Below are 24,351 nucleotides of genomic sequence, written 5' to 3'. Positions count from 1 at the left end.
GCATCTGTGGATGTAGGAGCAGGGAGAAGGTGCCCCTGAGGACGGAAAGGACGGGACGTGGCATGGGCTGTGGCCTCCGTGCAAATCAGGCAGCTGGTAAGAAAGATGACAAACCCGTGCTCAGTTTCCGGAAGCCTCTGGAACCGCCTCCCGTGGGTGGAGAGAGATGCAGAAGCCGCCTCCAGAAAGGCAACAGCTAAAGCAAAGGAGGTGGGGGAGGCAGGAGACCCCGAGACAGGAGACTGACAGGTGTCCGCCGTTAAGCAGAGGAAGGAGAAAAGAGATTTACCAGGAACAAGCCAGACCAGAGAGGCCTGGTCCGAGGAGAGGCAGAACTACAGCACTGCTGGGGACAATTCAACTGCACATGGAGGTGCCACAGCCCACTCGAGAGCCACAACAAGGAGCCGTGGCCCCCAGAGAGCCCGTGGCCCGCGGAGAGCCCGCCGCCCGCCCACAGACAGACCACTGTCTCTCCAGCCTGGCCGTGGGGGCTCGTAGGAATCGAGCTCTTTTCCCTACTAAGGGTCATTTGTGTTTGTTCCCAAACCCGTCCGTGTCCGTTTTGCTTGTTAATGTAATTATACAGTTACGTTTATTATTTCATGAGTCGCACAGAAAAAGAGCTGTTTCTATGAAAGCGAAGTTTAATACCTTGAAAGACTACATTAAGGATTAAATGGCCAATTCAATTTGGATACACAGTTGCACTATATCCAAAAAAAATCACTTAACAAAGAGGGGATCACGGACTTCGAATCCAGTGTGTGTGTCCTAGTGGACTCATAAGGTAAAGCGCTTAGGAGCACTAGCCCAGCCAACAGGAAGCACTCCCCAGAGATGACTCATTATTATTACTGCTTGCATTATCATGATGGGAGCAGACAGATGAGAGCCATGACGGTAGCAAAAAGGAAAAGGAGGGGGCACCACAGATGGGCGCTCCCGGAAGGCTTCCTGGAGGAAGGCTCTTCTGAGGAGGGCACATTTGGGCTGAGAATCAGAGATCAGGAAAGAAAGGGGAGGGAGGGAGCCTCCGTGAGGCAAGCGTGGGGTGTCCACAGTGGGGCTGGGGCAATGGGGGAGGGTGCAACGAGGCCGGTGGCAGAGAGGGCCAAGAGCCAGGTCACAGGGTTCTAGAAGACCCTGCCTTTGATCCAAAGAGCAGGGAGAAGCAAAGGAGCAGCATAACCCCAGGGGATCTTGAGGAAAGACCAGCCGGGCTGCTGATACAAAAGAGAATCGCAGAGAAGCAAGGTGGATGCAGGCGAGCAGGTACGGCAGCCCAGGGATGGGATGGCGCGGCTTTGTCCACGCCGGGGGCCGCAGGGTCAGAGAAGGGGTCCAAGATGCATGTGCACGAAGAATTAACAGAGTCGGCTGATGGCCAGCAGGACACAGAATTGGGGTAAAGCATGTCACACTTCTCAAGACAAATGTGTAAGGATGGGGGGGAAATGTTGACAGTAGACATGCTAAGCCAATGACTGGGCATAGGAGCCTGGAGCCAGGAGGGAGGAAGGGGAGTCAGAGGTGGGCAGAAATTGGCGAGTTGCGAGCACGGAGCTGGGGGGGGAGAGTGTGCAGAGAGATGCCCGCAGGGCATGCCCACATTTCCAGCAGCACCTCACAGTTACGAGCTTCAGATGACCACTTCCAGAAGAGAGGCTTGTGAGGGCTTATTTTTTAAAAAGCTCTCTCAGTTCATCAGGGTCGACGGCCACCGATTTAGAAGCTCAGAAGGAGAGGGAAAACCGGTCAAAGAGGTTGGAAGGACGGGCCAGAGAGACAGGAGGAAAGTCGAGGAACAGGAACGGCAAGTGTCCAGAAGGGAGTGGTCACTGTGTCACGCCTGCTCCGGGGGCACCAGGACCTCCAGGGACGGCTGGGTAGAGACGCTGGGGTCCAGCCCACGCTCTGGCCCGTTAGACCCCCTGCAGATGCTCTGGGCCTTCATGCCTCGTCCCGAGCGGACTCCGGCTGCCTTGTGATAGTCCTAGGGTGGTAAAGTGTAACACAAAGGCTCGTGCAAACAATCGTGACGCCTGGGACCACGTGGACACAAGTGAATGAACACAGTGGAAATCGGCGTATGATATCGACTGTGGGCTCCGGTCCTCCCTGGGCACAACTCCAGAGTGCGGGGGTAAGGGGCAGGGGGACCCGTCCATGACCCCTGGCCCGTGGAAGGCCGGCACCATGCATAAGCCTAGTGAGGCACTTTGCCACAGGCCTCGGGTACTCCAGCAATGGTCTTTCATTTTGTTGTTGTTGTTGTTGTTGTTTAAATTAAACTCTAAAAAATTAAAATGGCACAGGGACCTGGTAGAATATGCAAGTTCCCACTCACTTCTCCCACATGAGCAAGGCAAGCAACTCAGTGCAGGATACCAGCAGAGGCCTGGAGGGCTTCCTGCGTGGGCCCAAGCCAGATGCAGAGTCCCTGCTCGGGTAAGGGAAGAAAATCCATAATCCAGCAGATGTTTTCACTTCCTCAGCCAGAAAACCTCAGCTGGAACTCAAAGCTTTAAGTCAAGCTCACAAAGGATTATAAGTGCATCCCAGGTGCTCAGTGAATACTTGTTGGCTGATTCATTAAGATTAGTTTACAGTAAAAGCAAACAATAGAACAATGTCTTGAAACTTGTTTGCTTTATAACCTTCTCTTCTCCTTAGGAAAAAGACTATTCCAGGGAAAGTCAGAGGTGAAGTGGTCAGAGAATCCTATGCCCTTGAGACACAGAGAGATTTCTTTTCTTGACCCAATGCTCCTTAACCAAAAAGCTACAGAGAGCAGGCCCTGGAAATGAGGAACCAGAAGGAGCCAAAGCTACCTCTGTACCAACACAGCCACCTTCACGTCTGGTGTCTGCAGAAGGCTTTGTGACAAGAAAGGTCCACGGCACGCTCTAGCCATTTCCACCAGAGATGGGGAAGTGTGACCTACAGACCACATGACAGAGGCAAAACCACAGGGAAGGAGGGAGGAAACCTCAAGTGGACATTAAGTTACATCCGGCTAAGTGTCACCTGGGACAGCGACCTTCAGGGGAAAAAAGGTGAATCTTGAATATGTAGGAGAGACGTTTTATAAATAAATAGCTACTGATATTCTCAAACTGAGGGTTTGCTCTTTGTATCTCATTTGGTAAGCTTTATTCTTAAAATATAATTGCTTTCTCATTGTGCTCTTCTGAGAGAGTAGTTAGGATACGGAGTCAGACCAGACAACCTAGGTCTGAAACTCAGCACCACCACCCCCCACCCCCTGCGCACTGTGTGACTTTGGGCAAGCTTCTTAACTTCCCTGTGCCTCAGTGTCCTCCTCAGTGTCCCCCTTTAGGTTGGGGACAGCAAGACTCTTCCACTCAGAGGTCACTGTGAGAATTGAATGAGATACATGTAAGGAATTAGGAACAGTGCCTGATACACAGTAAGGGCTAAATGTTGACTATTCTTTCTTCTTCCTAGACCATCTAATCCTAAATGTCCCCTATTTATGGGTACATTTGCTGTGTGAATCATTTTCATGTTCTGTTTGTTTCTCACACTTCTCGGGAGTCAAAAAAAAATCAACCTGTTTAAATTTGTCTGAAAAGGTCATTCTACCACCTGGTAAAGGTAGACACCCAAAGAGGTAGCCACCTCTTCTTAACCAGCCAGGTGAGGGGCTCCTGGCTGGCTCGGTCGGCACAGCATGTGACTCCTAACCTCAGAGTCTTGAGTTCAAGCCCCATGTTAGGCGTGGAAGCTACTTAAAATAAAAAAAAATGAAAAACAAAAAAAAAACAAGCCAGGGGAGAGCCAGATTCAAAAGGCAAAGCGTCATTTCTCTACTCTGGGAGACAGTCTATAAGAGAGGGAGCTGAGGTTTACCTCATCTCCTATTATCAGAACCCCTAGGGTACCCCTTTATCCCCACTCCCACCCACAACAGAGAACCACTGCCCTAACTGATGAGAAAATAAATCTAAGAGGTAACAGCTCTGTTACCTTCTCCACACCTCACAACTGATTTTACACACTGGTGAGTCAGCGCCGTGGCCACTGCATCTCCTGGGTTACGTACCTATAAACAAACAGTGGAACCCAGAAAGGACACCACGCATGGAGCAGGGCTCCTGATCTGTGCCTTCCACCGACCTCTCAGCCAGTTCGGCGAGGCTCACAGACCCCTCCTTAGAAGAAAGAGTTGAAAACATAAGATAAAGTACAAAGAACTAGGAAGGAACCAATTGCATTGCAATGCGGTTATGACAACTTGCAAACAGACTGTGACAGAAGAGCTTCTTTGTCAATGTATTAAATAACAAGATCTATCGGCACGCCTCATAATGAACGTAATTTCAAAGCAGTGATGAATAAAGGTGGCATTTCTAAGTATCTGTCTCCACTGCAGCAGGACATGAAAATCTTGATTTCTCTACTGGTGACAAAGTCACAGGGCCTGCTGAGAACACCGTGCTTTGGTTCCTGTGTTCATCGTGAAAGGAAATGTTGCATTTCAGTTAGAAGTTAGTGAAAATGGAGATATCATGTCATTTCATTTCTTTACAAGTTCACAGATTCCCCCAATTTCCCTCTACAGACCCTTCGGGGGTCCTGGGACCTCCGTTTGAAAGCCCTGCTGAGGAGTTAAGTTAACTCTTAACTATTTAAGAGTTAACCCCAATCGTTCATTTAATCAACAGTTTTAATCAATACCTACTTTGCTCTAAGCACAAGTAACGCAGAAGGAAACACAGAATTAAGGTAAGACTTGGGGGGCGACCATGCTCTAAGAACTTTCAGGGTCTCTGCTCAGCGTTTACTTCGCTTCTTCTAATTTTGGCATAATCTGTGTTGTCCACTGCCAAATCCAATAGGAACTTTTTCTCCCTCTCTTAAATATATAACCAAAAACAGAGCGCACAAACAGAAACAAGCCACAGCGTCTGTTCAAGTCTACTGTTTGCAAGTATCTCAGAAGCTGGAGGTCAGTGCTATGGGAGAAATACTAGGAGCCCTCCATGCCTCCACTTCCTCGATAATCAAACCAGCCCTGCCCAGACTGCAGACATTGCATAGGGATGAAAGGAGCAATTCATGTGAAAGTTCTCCGAAGTCCTGCCCGTGGACGGTTCCCATTACACTGTGATTGTAAATGATTCATCTGTGTAAGGACCCAGGAGCCTCCTGTGGCAGAAATGGCCATGCAGAGTCCCACAGAATCACAGGAGGGTCTCTTAAGGAAGAAGAAGTAACACACGGGGATTTCTGAAAAAACCGTTCTGCTGTCAATTCTCCTGTGAAGCAGTCTGAAGGAACCAAAGACGGAACCTGCCAAGGACGTGACTCTGGACACAGTTGTCTATCCACACCACATCTCTTGGTGTAACAGATACCGTGAGTCAACAAAAGTGACTGCCAAAGAGCTTCCTATACACTACCAGACACGTCAGAGAGTCTAAAGGGCCACTGTGAACACTGGTACAAGTCTAACACGCTTCGTATCTGCCCTGGTGTGGATTATTCTATTTTTATTCCGATCGAAACTGATTACCTGCCGTGTTCACAGAGACTGCAGGATTCTTCTTAGGCATAAACACACAGGTCAGTTTAAACAAAATTCCTTTCTCATTAACATCTAATGGAGAAAAAAGTGAAAACAGACCCAGACACATTCTAAAAGAGAAACTTGTAGTTCCAACTTGTTTATTATACATGATTTCCCAAATTCAAGAACATTGGAGATCACTCTGTATTGAGACAATAATTACAGAAAACTTAGAGATGTTATAAGCTGGTTTTGAACCAAGTTACCATCAAATAGAAGCAGGATTGCTGTACTTTTTATTTTTGAAGACAACACAATGATACACAGGTATGTAAATGATCTCACTTCCAAAGTGACATCACTAACTTAGACGAGGCTAAAGTTAACTTGAATTTTAAAGTCAGGGTTGTCAAGACAAAGGAGAGCTGGTCTGTCCTACCAATCTCATTGGTCAGCCTTGGCATATGAGTCTTGCTATGTCATATAAATAATACTAAGCAGCCAAGATGTTCCCAGTGCCTTTGGTTTAAATGCAAACTCCCTCCCAGTGACAGTTTCTATGGACTCACACGGTATTTTGGTAAGAGGGGGAAAATGGGAGCATTTTCAAATTCTTCTGTACAGTTAAGAGAAAACTGGTTCAAATGAAAATTTGTACCTGGTCCCCACCACCCTAAAATTTCTATTTGGAATACTCCAAATCAAGGCCTTGTGTGTGGCTGAACCCTACAGCCACATTTCTCGGGGCACCCTTCCACGAACGGCAGGCCGTGAGCCCTGCTAGGCAGTGTGAGGTCCCACGCGGGGCCACAGCTAAGGACCACTGGCCGTCACGGCGCTGTCAGCAGACAAAAGGGAACTACTCACGGAAGTACTTCAGCGTCTCTTCGATTTGCTCGGTTGTGAGGTCGATGTTGGCATCTGGAGAAATGAGGGGTGTGTGGAGCCAGTCGTCGTGGTCATAACCGTAGATGGTGTCGGCTCTTAACTTATAATGGGGCAGCTGCTCCTCCAGCAGGCTGATGATCTCGACTTCTGGAAGGTTAGTGCTGTTGCACACGTCTAGAGAGAAGAAGACAGGGAAATGAGAGCCCAGACCCAGTTCTGGCCTGGCAGCTGCTAGCTAACTAACCCCGTGGCCCCAGTGGGTGTCTTCAGCCACGTAGCCACAGCCTGGAGCAGCCAGATGCGCTCACGTCAGGGACCTTCTTCCAATCCAAATTCCGCTCTTGGAACGTACAAGACCGACCTGAAACATCTCCTATACTGTTCAGCAGCCCACTTTCTTCAAAGTGAAGCCACAATTCTTAACGCTTTCTGGGCTCAGTCAGTCTTCCCAACCCTTTCCCGGACCATCCTCTTTCAATCACTCTACGGGTAAGCCAAACCAGCTACAATTTCACCAATATGTCTAACTTCCTCCTGCTACTCTTACCATTCAAGCCATCCCCCCATCTGGGACTGTGCCTTCATTGAATTCACTCAACTGTTCATCCGCCTGCATTTCTTTCCATTCATCCATCCAAATATATGCTGAGTCTGAGACACGGGAGAGGCGCACAGTCAACACAACAGTCATGGTCCCGCTCTTGCAATGCTTGTATTCTTGTGGGGCTTCCAAACCATTAAAGCAAGAGGTATTCCTCCATCAAGGCAGAGGCCGGGTCTTCCCGGATATGTTGGTGTTTAGAACACTTCAAGCGGAATTAACCTCTTCCCTCCCTTCTATATTCCCACAGTGTTTTGTCAGATCTTCTATTACTGCCCTTATTAGGTTCTGTCTTCTGGGTATTTTAGTATCCAACCCATCTCCCTGTGAAATGGACAATTTCCATCAGTGGTTATTCCCAATCCACCACCCGTACTCCTCACAGGTCCTGGCCTAGACTGTGTGCTCAAGGGGCGCACCATAATGCCTGTGAAGGTGGATCAATCCATAAAAAGCCCATCAAAGAGGTCTTGTAATTAACCTGTAAACACAACAACACATCCAATGTACCCAGGACAAGACCAGTCTTCCACAACTTCTCTACCCCTGGGGAGAATGAATTAAATAAATGCTAATGGAAGAGTGTTGATTCTCTCTCAACTAATTCTGACATCAGTCACCATATTGGCCCAGTTCACAGAGGGTATTCGTGACCCATGATGGCAAACGGCAGGTGCAAGCAGGGGTGGTCTTGTGAACCCATAAAGAAACTGAAGCACCTATGGTGCTCATGGCTGGACCAGATAGTTAACTCAGTCTTCCATCCTAGGAATGAGCCCTCAGTGAGAAAAACCACTCAAAAGATAAGAAGAATACAATCAGAGCAATTCTTAGAAAGGTTATTGCACAATATTCTAGCCTTGAAGTAGTAAACAAAGGTGGGGGCCTGGATCACGGTGGAGGGCAGAGCATGGGATTCAGTCTCCCGTCCCTCTCCAAAGTGCAGGGAGGGGCAGGAGGAGAAAATCCTCTCGAGATATGTGAACCCACACAACGGCAAGGTGAAGGGGTGCTGACGACATCACCATTATGAGTCATTCTGAGAATGTGGAAGGTGGCATCAAAGGAAAGGAGAGAGGCCCAGCCTGAACACACACAGAGGAAATGAGTGGTGCAAAGAGTGGGAGCGAGTCCCGGGGTGTAGCAAGCTGGAAGGGGAGGCGGAGGGAGAAGGAAGGGCCCGGGGCCGGGGCTCGGGGTTCACCGGGAACCAAAGCCAGCACAGCAGGGAAGACCAGTCCCTTTGCTGCTCTCGGGGCTGAACCAAAGACAAGGTGGCAGCAGGGCGTGGCTACAGGGCCGCTCATGCTCGAGGAGAATATGGAGCCTCCCGCGCCCAGAACAGCTACGCCAGAGACTTATGAAAATCCCTCTGTCCTTTGTGTTTAAGGCCACACAGCAGGCAAAAAAATACAGAATCACAGGTAAAGGGAGCTTTCGGTGACCCAGTGTCTCCCTTCGAGCAAGAGCCCACCAAAAGCACCTGTCAGACCCCCTCCACCTCCTACCACCCCCCACACCCCGTTCTCGCTCAATTCAATTATGCAAAGCTTCACTGCAGAACATTTCGATTCAGGAAGTCAGTGTGGTTTCTCAAGCACTGAGGAAAGAGAAGAAAGTAAGTACAAGGTGAAGACATTTAGAATTTTCCTTGGAAAAAAAAAAAAAAAGAATTTTCCTTGGAGCTTTAGGGACTGGAAGGGGACAACATCTGAACACTTAAGCTTCTCGGCCTCATGTGGGAAATGTCACTGCAAGCACTGTGGCATTTCAGCCAGCTGAAAACCAGACCCGAGCCGCTCTGCCACTTAGCAAAGGTCTGCCGCAAACAGAAGATGCCTCCTCCCCGAGGCCAGAGCCAACAGCCCAACCTCGAGACAGATCTCATACTTTTTCTCACCTCCTGCCAACAACAAAACGCCACCCGAGAGGCTCAAGAGGGGCCCGTAATTAAGCAAATATTTCCTCCCCTCACAATCAAGTGAAGAATAAGTTCCCACAAAGCTCATCTTGGGGAGAGCCCTCACGGTTATAAAATGGCTGCCTTGTGACTGAGGGGACATGGGGTCAAGGAGGGTTGACACCCAATTGGCGGCATCTCTTAACTGAACACGGACTGGCTCCACAGAGGAAGGCAACTATCTAAAACAAAAATCCCTTCTAAGAATACCGTATCACTTCTGAGCATGTTGGCAGGGGCTCAAACTCTGAGACTTGACCTGTCCTTCCACATTTCCAGGGCTGAAGGTCAACCTATTTACAGTGTGGGTCTTTATGTCCAAGAGAGATCGCTGACCTCAGAGCACAAGCTGACCAGGGAGATAAAGTATCAGAAGGTGAGACTGTGCCAAAATGCCTTTTTAAAAAAACTCTGTGTATTTGATTTTGCCATGACGTGACCAGCCATATAAACACAGCCAAGTTTCTGGCCGCCTGGAAGGCCCAGAGAATCAGAGCATAGGGAAGGATTAGAGACCCAGGGAGCGTTCCTTGACCTCGGCCGCAGGGTGAGGAGGGGAACACCACATTTGCCCCACAGAGAAGACATACCCAAGGCCTGAAATTGGGTAAACAGAGTATGAGAGCCTTCAAGAACTCTCCAGGAATGCCTGCACTGTTGCAAGCACCAAGCCGGCTGCCTGCAGGGCCCTCTCTGACCCTTCAAGCAACCTGGGACAGATAATACCTGTTGTGTTTTACAGATGAGGAAGCAGAGATTCACAGGGGCTGTGGAATATCTTGTCGGTCAAAGTCACGCAGCTAAGTAAGTGGCAGGTCCTGCATGGGAAGCCTCAACTGTCTGACCGAGAAAGCTATGCCCCTTCCTTCTGCTGCCTGCCTTCCTTCCGTCTCTCCCAGTGGGCACACAAGAAATGCTGGGGAATTCCCAGGGTATTCGGATCAGGAAGTTTTTGTTCTAAGCAGGGAGACGACTTCAAAAGCATGACAGGGATGTGCAATTAAACACACTGACAAGTGAGGGAGGCATCAGAATGATTTTCCCTTCTAGAGCCCAGGAAGCAGAGTGGAGAAGTGAAGTAATTTGTCTGCAGAACCAGGGAGGGTCAGGGGCCCGAGAAGGACGGCCCTGCCCCCTCTCCTGGGGCTTACTCAAGCTCACAGTGTCAAAGGACACTGAAGGACCCCTTTATACTCTTGACAGTTATCATTTCTCCACAGCTCCAACTCATATTATTATTATTTTTTAAGATTTTATTTATTTGACAGAGAGAGACACAGCGAGAGAGGGAACACAAGCAGAGGGAGTGGGAGAGGGAGAAGCAGGCTCCTCGCCAATCAGGGAACCTGATGTGGGGCTCCTTCCCACGACCCTGGGATCATGACCTGAGCCGAAGGCAGACGCTTAACAACTGAGCCACCCAGGCGCCCCCTCATATTATTTTTTTTAAGATTTTATTTATTTGAGAGAGAGAGAGCATGCGAGCAAGGGAGCATGGGCCAGGCCAGGCCAGGTGGAGGGGGGTGCAAAGGGGGAGGGAGAGGGATAAGCAGACTCCTGGCTGAGTGCGGAGCCCAATGACATGGGGCTTGATCCCAGGACCCCAAGATAGTGACGTGAGATGAAACCAAGAGTTGGATACTTAACCAACTAAGCTATCCAGGTGCCCCCCAACTCACATTATTAACAAGCTATAAAAATGTATTCTCAGATAAACCTCAAATAAAGAGCATCAACCTGCAGATTGAACTCAGACCCCAACAGGTCCCTGGCTGTTCAGCAGCCACACAGGCCGGAACCCACCAACGCCCAGCATGTCAAACCATCAGAAGGCCAGGCCCACTCAGACGGTCAGGGCGGATCTCCCCCTTCCTCAGTTACTACAACAGCCCCATGGTTGCTGGCCACACTGCGGCTGGTGCCATCTGTGGAAAGATGCTTTTTAAAAACATGGTACTGCCCTGCTTTAAAAACCTCCCAGCTCCCTATAAAGTGCTCCATGTTTCAGCCCACGCCTTCCTAAGATAAGAGGCTGTTGGGACGGAGGTTTCCCAATATCCAATTTCTGCTTCTTCCTTTTGGTAATGTAATTCCCAAGGTGTGGCTGGGCACATGGCCACCACCCGGCTAAAAACTACATGTCCCATCTTTCCTTGCAGGAAGGTATGTCCCCGTGCCTGGTTAACAGGATGTGAAGAGAGCCTCCAAGCCATGCCTTCCCCAGCTGTCGCATGCAGAGAGGGGGCTGGTGCTGAAACCATCTTCAACCACACAACTAAAGGCAACACCAGAGCAACCCTGGGCACCTGGGGCCACCTCGTCGAGTCCAACCCTCGCCTGGGACTTTGAGGAGGGGAAGAAAGGTCGACTTCGTTGAAGTCACTATTATCTCGGTCTCTGTAAAAACAGCCTTTCCCGGCAAGTGCAGACTCTGCTGTTTTATCCAACACCTCCTCAGTTAAGCCACACCAACTTCTCACCATTTGCTAAACATACTTTTTCACAAATGTTGGTTTTTACACCAGCTGTCCTAGCTGCCTAGAATGCCCTTCACTGCCCAGCAAACTCCATCTCAAAATACCACTCAAATGTCACCTTGTATTTCAGGCATTCCTTGACTTCTGACTGTGGCTAGGTACACAGTACACTGATGATTTCACTACAATGTTATGTTTTTCTGCAGCCCCTTCTCCACTAGCTGTGAGCCCCTCAGGAGAAAGAACGGAGTCCACCGCCTCTACATCCAGCCGGGCAACAAACAGTAAGTGCCCAGTGAGTGCTGGGTAAATAATGGGGACAAGGGCAAGGAAAAAATCAGCAATGGGTGGCAGGGCTAGTCTGTGAGCCCTGCATCCCCAGGATGGACCAACGCCCAGCATTCAGCACAGGGAAGGTACAGCCATCTAGTGTCAAGTGTTTTCAGGCCCCTCCTGGCGTCCCTGTAGGTTTTCGTTCAGCATGGAGGTAAGTCGCACGGGGAAGTGAATGTCCCCTCAATTACTCAGCCAACAACGGATTCAATCCAATGCCCCCTATTCCTACGGCACCACTTTGGGAGCAAAACATAAGGGGTCTCTTCACCTGTTCAGAGCTATAATCCCTCCCAGGCTTTCTCCAAGGCATAAGGTTTGGAGTGGGTCCTCCTACCCGAGGATGAGGGCTACATTTAGGGCTGGCTGGGAGGTGGCACAGGGTGCTAGAGACTGCTAGGCATCCAGAAGGTCTGGGGCTACAGGGGCACTATGTCCACTCGACACCTGCCTTGGGCCAGATCCTCATTCTCGCAGAAGGGCTGGAAGGAGGCCGCTCTGATACACAGGTGACATGCCAGCTTCATGGAACTTGCCAGGCACCCGAGATAAGGCTTAACATTTTACAGCAGAGGCGACAGCACTAAATTAGTGCCTGACATTTAAAGATCAGGGAGTCTCATGTAAAGACACAGATCCCTGGCCTCTCAGAAGAAATCAGCATATCCAGGACCGTGCAGTTACATGCGCTGAGTGGTGGCCACCCCCAGACGGGGGTGGGGGTGGCTCCATCAGGGTCTCTGGGCCTCCTGCCTCCATGCTGAAGCTGGAGGGCTCTGGGCCTGGGAGAGTGGGGAACCTGCACAGATGCAGGGGAGAAGCATCCTAAACACTCACCCAGGCTCCAGGAGATCCTGGGGCAACAGCAGGGGGAGAAGAACAAAAGGAGAGAGGGAACAGCGTTGGATAAAGAGGAGAGCTTCCTGAGAAGAAATGCAAAATCAGAAGAGAGGGGAACAAGGGCACAGGGTGAAGTCCGGGAAGAGACAGACTGGGAGGCAAGCCAGCAGCATGACTGCCACCTGCCGGAAGGTGCGTGGGGCCCAGGTCTGGCAGGAGCGCTGTTCCGAGAGCCTGGAGGAGGGGACGCCAGGCCTGGCTCTGTCCCCAACTTCTCCCCGTCACCCCAGCAAGTCCCATCTTCGTCTGTCTGGAACTCAGTTTCTGCATCCACAGAACAAAGGTGGGAGGTTGCAGAAAAGCTCTATTCCTACCCGACAGGTGTCTGAGCAGCCAGGCCAAGGGCTGTGTGTAAGCACATCCTGCTCCACCTAGCGGGGCCCAGAGCCCCGGATGTGCGGATTTCTTCCGAGAGGCTAGGAATCTGCATTTTTACATGAGATTTCTTGATTTTCTCAATGTCAGACACTCCTTAGAATTTTGTAAACACTCGAGGGCCACATTAAACATGTGTGTGCCTCCTGTTGGTGCGCTGGGATTTCCCAACCTCGTGTCTCACTCTGGGCCTCTGAGGAATGTTCTAGACTACAGTAAAGGTGACAAAGAAAAAGCAAAGGAACCTTAACTCAACAAAAGTGGCCATATTCTAAAAGCCCATCTATCTTCTATTTTCTCCTCCCCCGCCCCAACCCATTCCATTTCTTTACCCACCATGTTTCCAGTTAGCCACAGGGGTGGTGGTCGAGGAGTGTGACCCCAGGTCTGTGCTTGAGGAGGTTCTGGAGAGGAGGTAAGCCTCCTACCATCCATTATGCTTGGCAGTGACGGTAAACTCACAGCAATGTTTTAAAGACTGCACGAGACAAGACCCTTCTCCTCGGCCACTTGTAAACCACCTGTACAGACTTGGAAACAATTCATTTTTCTTGAAATTATTAAGATTAAAGGGCGCAGATGCAAAGACTTACACACGGGCCATAATGGTGCCAGAGACACACATGATACTTTGTAACTGGGTGTCTTTCTAGAAAATTCCTATTATAGAGTCACACAGTTGAGAGACTCACCTCAGCATCTTCAAGGAAGGCAGGGTTACTAGTTATGCTCTACATCACAAAAGCTGAGGTCTCACAAACTACAAAGGCACCATTAGAGCTAAAAATTACTGGCTCACCTGCCTCATCTAACAGAGAAGAGACTGTACTCAGAGAGGCTGAGGTGGTAGCCAAATGCCACTGAGCAACTAGCAACAATCTGAGACTGGTGCACAGCCCACCACATGAGAGGCCTCAGAAAGTAACAGTGCCATCTTGGATGCTGATTTGTCCCCCACTGTTTATAAAGCACCCTGCCCAGTAAACAGTAAGCACTCAACAAACATTGCTGAATGATGCAAAGCACGTGGTACCCATTACTGAATTTCATCTACTCTCATGAACCAGCAGGCAGTGCAGGGTGAGAATTAAGAACACATTTTGCAAACGAGGAAACCAAAGTCCCAGAGATTAGGTGAGGAGCCCGCTAGTAAGGGGCTAAGCTGGGCCCGCTTCCTCCCAACCCTAACGCACATGTGCTCACTCCTCATCTGATGGGTCCTGGCGAGGATCCTCCAGGGAAGGAATCTGCGAGAAAGCACTTCCCTTCCTTTACCGATCAGTGCTGAGGAACCCTCCCAAGAACAGTACATGGGGGTGACGTTGCCAACAGGCAGGCTTCTCTACAAGGGGTCTTCAGATGGTTCCCGAGGCTCCACCCTAGACCTCCTATACCAGGATCTAGGTGGTGTGACCCAGGAACTGGCTTTTATGTCAAGCCCTCCAAGGGGTTCTTGCATACCAACGTTTGAGAGTTGACACTTCGCCCCTGGTGGTCTTCATTAACTGAATTTGCTTTCTTTAAAAACAAAATCAACAAGTAAGGCATGTGGCTCAACACTCAAACAGTACACAAGGGCGAGGAGGTCTCTCTGCGGGCTCCATCCCGCCCACACCTCCGCCCTGCCCCCACTTGCACACAAGACCCTTCTCAGACTCCTCACAAGAACCGGCGTGGGCCCCCAGCGAGCCCGTCCTCGCCCTCCCCTTCCCCTTACACAGGGGAAAGGGAGCCCGTCCTCGCCCTCCCCTTCCCCTTACAAAGGGGAAAGGCCCTACGAGGTGCAGCACTGTGGGTGGACCGGACATGAGGCTCTGCTGTCCCCCCGAGGGGACAGGCCCAAGTCTTCCCTCCCCTCCTCTTCTGCCCCACCCCACTGAGGGCCAGCTCCCTTGCTGGGGGCAGCGCAAGTAATCTCAGGGAGGGGCAGGACCACGCAGAGAAACCCATCCCGAAATGGAAAGAAAAGGCTAACTACAGAAAGAAAAAACCTACACTGGGGAGTTCTCAGCAATGGCTGTGATCCTAAATGCCACAGAAGCGACTCTAAGAAAAAGGATAAACAATGACATGGGGAGGATTCCACTCAGGCGTCAGGCCCCGAGCTGTCACATAATCACACACGACCACCAGCCTGCAGGACACCTACCCCCGCCAGGAGCACGACGGCAGTGACAGCCGATCCGCCCGACGGCCACATTCACAAGCAGGATCGCTGACCTGACGCTTAAGCGCAATCTTGTGCAACTGACCGCGGCGCCGTCCACCCGGACACACCAGTGTGTTGTGCAAGAAGAGAGGGCAAGAAGAGGAGGGCAAAGCAAAGGAGGCGGATCCTGCTATGGGGGCTCCCCAAATGGCAAAACCAAACCCAGCTTTTCAGAAAGAGTGCCCCCAGTGGACTTTGGGTAGAAATGGACAAAAGCAGATGATACTACACTACAGGCTGGATTGATTCTAACACTGAGACATACAACTTGAATTGTACAGAAATTTATTTTTAAAAGGAAAAAAGTACTGTGTATAAATTCCCCACAGTTAAACCTGCACAAAAAAATCAGGAGTGTTACTACCCCTCAGACTTTGTTTTAGTGGGCGATGAATAGAAAAAAAAATACTTCGGTTTCCTAATTTCCTTAAAAGTAATTAATTTCCTTAATTTCTCTTAAAAGTGTGTATTTTATAATTGTTAAATTACCAGGGGGAAAATAATTTTACACGAAATTAGCCAGGGTCGGTGTAATGACTGCAATTAAAGTGCTCACAGCTGAATTAGCGTTTAGACAGATGGAGCTGCTATAAATTGGAACAACACTGGGAGTCCACAGTTTGACAGCATGTTTGGAGAACCAAAAATGTGTCATGACCCTCAAGCCAGTACTCTCACATATAGGATCAAATCTAAGAAAGGAGTCCAAAAAATCTAAAGTGCCAAATATATAAGCATGTTTACAGTACATCTGATAAAAACATGCACAACCAGTTTCCTCAAAAGAGTTAAACACAGAACGACCTTATGATCCAACAATTCCAAATCTGGGGGGCGCCTGGGTGGCTCAGTCGGTTAAGCGTCTGCCCTAGACTCAGGTCATGATCTCGGGGTCTCGGGACTGAGCCCCACATCGGGCTCCCTATGCAGTGGGGAGTCTGCTTCTCCCTCTCCCTCTGCCCGTTCTCTTTTTTTTTTCTCTCTCAAATAAATAAATAATCTCAAAAAAAAAAAAATTCCAAATCTGGGTATATATCCAGAAGCAACTACCGGGACTTGAACAGATATTTGTACACCCACGTTCATAGCAGCATTATTCACAACAGCTAAAAGGTAGAAGCAACCTAAGTGGTCACAGATGAATGAATGGATATCAAAACGTGGTCTATACATACAGTGGGATATCTTTCAGCCCTAAGTAGGAAGGAAATTCTGGCACATGCTACACCATGGACGAACCTTGAAGCCATTAGACGAAATGAAATAAGCCAGCCAGGAAAGGGCAAACACTGCATGCTTCCTGTTTTATGAGGTACCTAGAGTAGCAAATGCATGGAGACAGAAAGTCGAACAGTGGTGGCCCGAGGCTGGAGGGAGGGGTACAGGGGGTTAGTGTTTAAAGGGTACAGAGTTTCAGTTGGAGTAAATGACAAAGTTCTGGAGATGGATGAAGGTGGTACTAGCTCAGCACTGAAGGTACTTAATGCTACGGAACTGTATACTTAAAAATAGCTAAAATCGTAAGTTTTATGTTATGTATATTTTACCACTTTTTTTTTTTTAAGAAAGAAAAGACGGTCACTGCATTAGGGATTTCCTTTTCTCTGATGGGGAGCCTGGGGACCTCAGAACCTCGGGGACAAGAAAAGATACACATGGAATAGAAGTTGAAGAACATGCGAGGGAACCATCTGGATGGTGGCAAGCACCGGGAGGGAAGGGAAGAGAGGAGGTGGAGGGGCTAGGCTGAGCAAGGATGCCCATTGGTCTCGGCGTGCCCAAGACAGCCCCAGTTCATGCCTGCTGTTCCCATGTAAGCATTACTATCACTCTGTCATACCCAAAGGCATCCCTTCTAGAAAACAGTGTGGCAGGTCCTCGATAAGTTAAACACAGAATCACCACATGACCCTGCAATTCCATGCCTGGGTTTATACCCTGAAGAACCGAATGTGGGTATTCAAACAAAATCTTGTACACAAACGTCTACAGCAATACTCTTCCCAGTAGCCAAAAGGTGGAAACAACCCAATGTCGACCAGCGGGTGAAGTGATGAAGAAAATGTGATACATGCATACAATGGAATGTCACTCTGCCATAAAAAGGATACCTGTGATGATGTGAATGAACACTGAAAACATCACGTTAAGTGAAAGAAGCCACTCACAAAAGACCACATGTGATATGGTTCCCCTTCTGGGAAATACCCAGAATACTTAAAGCCATAGAGACAGACAGCAGATTGGCAGTTGCCAGAGGCTAAGAGGAGGGTGAAACGGGAGTGAGCGCTAATGGGTGGGAAGTTCCCTTTGGGGGGTGATGAAATGTTCTGGAAATAGATGGTGTTAACAGACATCTGAATGCACCAAATACCAGTGAATTACACACTGTCAAAATGGTTAAGTGAGAAATGTTATACAGATTTTAACACAGTTAAAAAACCTTAATAACAAAAGCGTCCCTGCTGAAAGACCACACAGCGATACCACGGCATACTTGCTAGAATGGTTAAAACAAAAAAGACAGACAGTCGCGTGAGTTGGAGAGGATGTGAAGAAACTGGGACCCTTCTACACTGCAGAGGCGGATGGGAGATGGTGCAGGTATTCCAGGAGCTGGTATTCCGGCAGCTCTAAGTCCACTGCAAAATCTCTCTCAACTGCGTACTTACAACTGTATGGTTACGTAAATTACACCTCAACAAAGCTGTTAAAAGTAGTCCTTGCTTGAACAATGATCACCATAACTTGGGTCGACTACTTAGGAGATCCGAAATTAAAATGAAAGCTTATCAAATACAAACGGGGGTCATAAGAACCTGTAAATTATTTCTGCACATTCCTATATGTTAACAGTCACATCCTCAATACACTTTTAAAAAGATGTTCATTGCAAAAAAAACCCCAAAAAACCCAGACTCTTAAATTCAGAGAATAAATTGGTGGTTGCCACAGGGGAGATGGGTGTGGGATGGGTCAAAGAGATAAAGGGGATTAAGAGTACATTTATCTTGGTGAGCACTGAGAAATGTATAGAACTGTTGACTCATTATACTGTACACCTGAAACTAATAGAACCCTGTGAGTTCATTATATTTGAATTTAAAAATTAATTTTAAAAACGAAAAGATGTTCACTGCATTGCCAAATACAACCTTCACGTCTAGCAAAAGGTCAGTATTTAAGTAAATCATACCAACTTAATGGAATATTATAAAGCCATGAATATCAATTATTTGTTCATTTCTGGGGAAGGGTCACTGGGGCAGAAACCAGAATGAAGATCTAGGGTTACAGTGTTCCATGCACAGGGAAGAGTCAATATAAAGAAAGGCAGACGCATCCTGTGTGGCTGGAGCTGGGGTAGGGAGAGCAATGCAGGTGAGGGGAGTGAGGCCACAGCACCTAGAACCTTTAGGCCATGGCAGGAGGTCTGAACCCACTGTGGCCACAGTGGGCAGCTGCTCCACAAGAGTGCCATGTTCTGACTCAGGAATGAAACAGGCCTCTCTGGCTGCTGTATGGACAGATTGAAGGGGCTACCAGTTGGGGATAAGCCAGGATGCTACTGCTACAGTCCAGGCAAGAACCGATGGTGGCTCAGGCTAGAATGACGCAGGTAGGAGAAGTGGCTGGATTCAGGAAACACATTGAAGGTAGAGGTAACAGCACTTGCTGATGGATGAGAACTGCACAGCTGGGCTTGCCACAGATTTAAAAGGAGAAGGAAGGAAGGAAAACATCCCAAAGCCCTGGAGACAGTCATTAATTGCAAAACCACTCTGAAAATCTCTTTTCTACTTCCTGTGATTTTATTTCTCTCCCCTCCATATGCCTGGGAAAATTCACTGGTGATGTCATCAATATGTCACGGACATCTGTCCACCTCCTTTTTAAGGGCTGCATAGTGTTCCACTTTCGGCATACACAATTCAGTTATGGGATTCCCCATTCACAAACATCTCACGTTTTTGCAATTAACACTGAAATAAATATTCCACAGTGGCTGCACCAATTTACATTCCCGACAACAGTGCACGAGGGTCCCCTTTCCTCCACATCCTCGCCAATACCTGCTGTCTCTTGTCTTTTCCACACGAGCCATTCTAATAGCTGTGAGATTTTGGTTTTGGTTTGCATTTCCCTGTTGAACGCTGATGCTGAGCACCTTTTCATGTGCCTGTTTGGCTGTTTGCATTTATTCCTTAATAATACCCAACATCTTTTCACGGACATATTGGCCATTTTCTTTTACAGGATGCTCGTACGTATTTTTTCTTGCTTATCTCTTCTCTAATATTGATATACACAGAAGAGCTTTGTATTAATCCTCTCTCAAATATAGTACAACTATTCCCGTCACCCCCCCACTGGCTTGTCTCTGGTCTTGCAACCCTACTCGTGTTTCCTGGTTTCCCCCCCACGGCCTTGTGGGCTGCAATAGGACTTTCTAGCAGGAGCTCCTATGCCGGTGGTAAGTAGGGAAGTACTCTTATACTGCACAGGCAGGAGCCCTTTCAGCCCTATTTTAAATAAGTTTAAAATAAGCGCTACCCGTAGGGCTCCATCTCCAAGGAGGTGTAGCCCAGCCTTGCATGGCTCTCAGTTTGCAGTGACTGCACTTCCTTCTATGCCCACATTCATGGAAGATGCAGGGCTCAGAGTCCCCACCGCCTGCATGTCTCACTGCCTGGTTTCTGCAGCCTCGCCTTATCTCCCAGCGTCCTGTTTGTGCTTTGTACTGTTTAATGTTCTGGTTACAAAGTCGCTTAACTCCTGTTATTTCTGGCCTGCAATTGTGCAGAACATGCGAGCTTTTCAGGAACAGATATATCGTGTTACAGCAAGAATCCCTGTCTCAGGCTTCATTTTTAAATAGTCAAAATGATCCCCCATTTTCTTTACAGTTCTAGCCTGTGTCCCACTTCAGCATGGCCTTGCCCATCTCAAGATTATTAAAATATCCAGCACTATTTACTTCTACCATTTTTATGGCTTCATTCTTGACAGTCTATCTTTGAGCCATCTGGATTTTATTGGGTGTGACAGTGATGGAGGGATCCAGCTTTACTTTTTACAATGATAACAAACAACAGTAATAATAAGGCAAACATTTATGGAGTGTTAACCATCACTAAATAAATCCTACCAGGTGAAGCCGCTGCTCTGTGAAGCCAAACCTAATCCTTACTGATGTGGGCAGTTACCTTTAAGTCACCAGGAGGTAAATCTCTATTTTCCTGATTCTCCATAGCAAAGATAGGAGAGCCTATTACACTTCACCTCACCAATCTCCCTCCCCCTCCCTTGATTCCTGTTGCTTTAATTTGTGGGTTCAGATCCAGTCTCCTGTTTTAAAATTATTAACCTTTTACACTTACACTTGCTTTCTGTTTTCCAAAAACATCTATACCCAATATTTATAGTTAGCCTCTCTAAAGCTTTCAGGGCAGCCTGAGCTGAGCAGCTGCCCAAGTTCAAGGCCCATATCCTCCCACTTGTCCTCTCCTCCCCAAAGTTACCTTTTACTATGGAATGAAAACCAATTAATGTCGAAGGTTAAACTCGGAAATCAACAGTCAGATGTCAAATCAGGAAAAGTTTATTTTATTAATAGAACACAATTTTATAAAATCATAATGCCTACTGTGCCTCGACCATTGGATGCGGTCCACTGCTTTATTGTTCATCTAAATGATTTCCTAGGCAGGAAATTCTGTTTATAAGCGAACAATGGTTACTTTCTCAAAACATGAGGTGAGATCATCTGGTTATTAAAAGACTATAAACTCATCCCCAAAACCATTACTATAGCCCGACAATAAGCATTTAAGCAAACTAGATAAAACCAATAAAACCTGAGCGTGAAATGATTCCATGTTCCTTGAACCAGGTCTCAAACTAACACAAATGTAAATTCAAAAAGTAGACAATTACTTTGGTGACTCCTCCAAAGCAGAATATAAATGAAGAAATAGAAAGGTATGATAAAGGACAAATGTTAAAGGTATGTCCTCAGCTGATGTAGATCTGATGCACAGGTTCTCAGGGGCAATGAAAGAACTGGGTGTACACCTGCATAGCACGGTGACCATTCAAGAAGATTCTTGGCTCAGGCAATGCCTGGGTGGCTCAGTCATTAAGCGTCTGCCTTTGGCTCAGGCATGATCTCAGGGTCCTGGGATCGAGTCCCGCATCAGGCTCCCTGCTCAGCAGAGAGCCTGCTTCTCCCTCTGCCTGTAGCGACCCCTGCTTGTGCTCGCTCTCTCTCTCTCTCTCTCTGATAAATAAAATCTTAAAAAAAAAAAAAAAAAGAAGAAGAAGAAGAAGATGATGATGATGATTATTCCTCGCTCTGCTCTCCAAGGCCAGGACTGAGCCTGTTAGGGCCAAGAAACCAGGGTAGCAGATTCCAAGAGGTGACCCTCCGAAAGCTCATTAAAAATTCAGTCACACTGCAGGGGGGGATAGATGGGAGTGGATTGGGGGTGACAGCTAAAGGGTCTGGAGTTTCTTTTGGGGGTGAAGAAAATGTTCTAAAATTGATTTGTGGTAATAACTGCACAACCCTGTGAACAAACTAAAATCCATCAAATTATACACTTTAAGTGGGTAAATTATATCTCAATGGAGCGGTCACACACACATACACGAAAGGGTAACCACAAGAGATGGGGAAGTAGGGTCGCCGAGCACACCTACTACCCTTACTTAGCACACCTCAAAGTCCTTCACAAAAACGATGTTCCTGAAAGATAAATCTTAATCCACCAGGAAGGTTAAATCACCTTCCCCATCATCCTTGGAAAGACCAAGGATCTTCTCATACCCCTCCCAGACATTTCTATGGAGAATAGGTTAAGCAAAACGGGGTTTCACACTTATAAACAAGAAGCTTTGGCTGCCTAGAAAATTCAATGACATGGAACAGCCATTTACGGCTTCACCATGCTGAACGGTGGGTGGAGTACTGGACCCACCAACAGCCTCCCAACTAACAAGGGGTATTCCTTCTCGTCTGTTAGGTTGACACCCGGAGAGAAATCAGGGCTTGAACATCTACACCAGAAGCCCACCAACTATGATCCACAGTCAAATCCAGCCACAGCCTGTTTTCATAAATAAGGACTTTACTGAAACCCAGCCACACACTCATTCCTTCGGTATGGTCTACGGCTGCTTTCAGCTATGACAGCAGAGGCCAGTTGTCACAACACAGGTCATGTGACCCACAAGCCTGAAATATTTACTCTCTGGCCTTTAGGAGAAAGGTCTGCCAACCCCTGTTCTAGGCCATAGGAGAGATCATGGACTCCCTGAGGCTTCCTGAAGGCCACCAAGGGGCCTCAGCCGTTTGAGGATCTTCTCAAATCCGGCTCTTCATCTTATTCACAATTCTTCCTTCAACTATCTACCCTGGCTTTGGTTTTGGTGCACTGTGAACAAAATACCCCTTCGCAGCTCTGTGACTGAGCGGGGCCACAGAACTTGCCTCGGCCAGTCTGGGATGTGAGAATGTGTTGGTTGAGTTGAGTTTGTCTGCTCGGCCGTGTGTTCTGCCAGAAGGGTCCAGCCCTAGACAGCCAGAGCCCCCTGAGCTCAAATCCTCAAATGAGAACTAAGTGGAGCAGACCCAAATTGAAGCCCAGGCAATCCTCAGGTCACCTATGACCACGACCTAGGAATAAGTGTTGCAGCAGCCACTGTGGATTTGGGAGTGATTTATTACCCAGCGAAACCTGACTAATACATACACTCAGTTTAAAATGACATGATGTCTGATGACTGACAGCTAGAAGAATAAAGTTGCCTGCACGGCACTAAAATCACACCACCATCAGGACCTCCTAACCAGCAGCCTAAGCAGGAAAGACATGGTCACACTTGGCTCTCATAATACCCTCCCCCTTGCAAAAAAAAACCCAATGTCTGTAATGAACTCCAGCAAACAGCAGATGGGGATCAACTAAAAGGTGGAAGGAACAAGACAGAGGAAGGCATGGAGGAACGGAGGGAGATTTGTTTTGTTCTACCCAACTAAGCTGTCTGTCTTCCCTGTCAGATTCTTTGAACAATTAACCTCCTCTTTCCTTCAATCCCTTTCAGAAGTTGCGGACCCCAGGGCACCGCACATACCTGGTCTCCGGGTTAAGGCTGCCACTCCCGTTGCTGGTGCTTCCCTGGCCCACTAGGTGGTGCTGCGTGCACACCTGGGCGGGCCACTCCCAGACTCCTGGTCCCAGGCAAAAGGAGACTGGGCACCAGAGGACTCCCACACCCTTTCTCAAATCAGATGTGTCTCTTCCCATTTCTACTCACCACAAACCCCCCATAAGTAGGGAGAAATCGAGCTGAAATAACACTAAGCAATGGAGCTCACACCTGCAGTTATGATCATCTGAATGGACTGTTGTCAAGGTTTTTCTTGATACAGAAAAAGAAGTACAATTATATTTATCAGACAAGCTGAAACTTAGCACGTTGGTTTGAAAGTGAGAACAGAATTCCTATAAGAGAAGGAATGTCAGGGTCACCATGCCCCTAGGCTTAGCCTTATCATCATCATCTTTCCAACCGTTAAGAAGAAGGAAGGTTCTCTCCCACTAGGAAGGTTCAGTTTGGCCCACATACATGTTTCAGCATACAGCTCAAAACCCAGGAGGGCTGAAAACCCCCTGGAAGAAGATTCGAGCCTTGCTCTGAGCTGGTTCACACGGGGTCTGGAGTTAGCGTCCGCATTCTCTGGCTCCTCCAGCCACAGATGGTTCATTATCTTCCACCTGCCCTTACCTTGGCTCACTTGAGACTCAAGCCACCCCTTGCTCACGCTCACTTGTCCACTTCCTAGTCCCTCCCTGGACCGCACGCTCTACGTCTGCCAGCCGCACCTGGGCCACCTCTGAAACCTGAAATTCAGATGCCCCCTCCCGACCACGGACCAGCCCCTCCAGCCTCCTCTCCTCACAGCTCCCCCTCACTTATTCCCATTATGCCACATCCAGACCACCGCCTCGTGATCCCTGCACTTTGCCTCTACGGTGCCCTTTCCTCCAGCTTGAATCCCACAGCCCT

At 48.2% G+C, this 24,351-nt stretch overlaps 1 protein-coding gene across 2 annotated transcripts in view; it reads right to left on the bottom strand.

Moving 5' to 3' along the window:
* The window catches only part of TRAK1 (trafficking kinesin protein 1), a 175,818-nt gene that overhangs the window by 75,632 nt on the left and 75,835 nt on the right, over positions 1 to 24,351 (bottom strand). The window contains exons 1-2 of one of the 2 annotated variants that reach the window (XM_034992764.1): positions 15,220 to 15,351; positions 6,404 to 6,598 (exon numbers count right to left, since the gene is read on the bottom strand). The gene's annotated coding sequence lies outside the window, so the exon portion shown is untranslated. Of the gene's footprint in view, positions 1 to 6,403; positions 6,599 to 15,219; positions 15,352 to 24,351 lie in introns of those variants that run through there. The other variant, XM_034992723.1, reaches the window with a different exon arrangement.

Source organism: Mirounga leonina, unplaced genomic scaffold, assembly GCF_011800145.1.
Source record: "Mirounga leonina isolate KUSES-001 unplaced genomic scaffold, KU_Mleo_1.0 Mir_115, whole genome shotgun sequence".
Taxonomy (NCBI): Eukaryota; Metazoa; Chordata; class Mammalia; order Carnivora; family Phocidae; genus Mirounga; species Mirounga leonina.
Note: the sequence above shows the minus strand (reverse complement) of the source record. Positions and strands in the feature narration are given on the sequence as shown.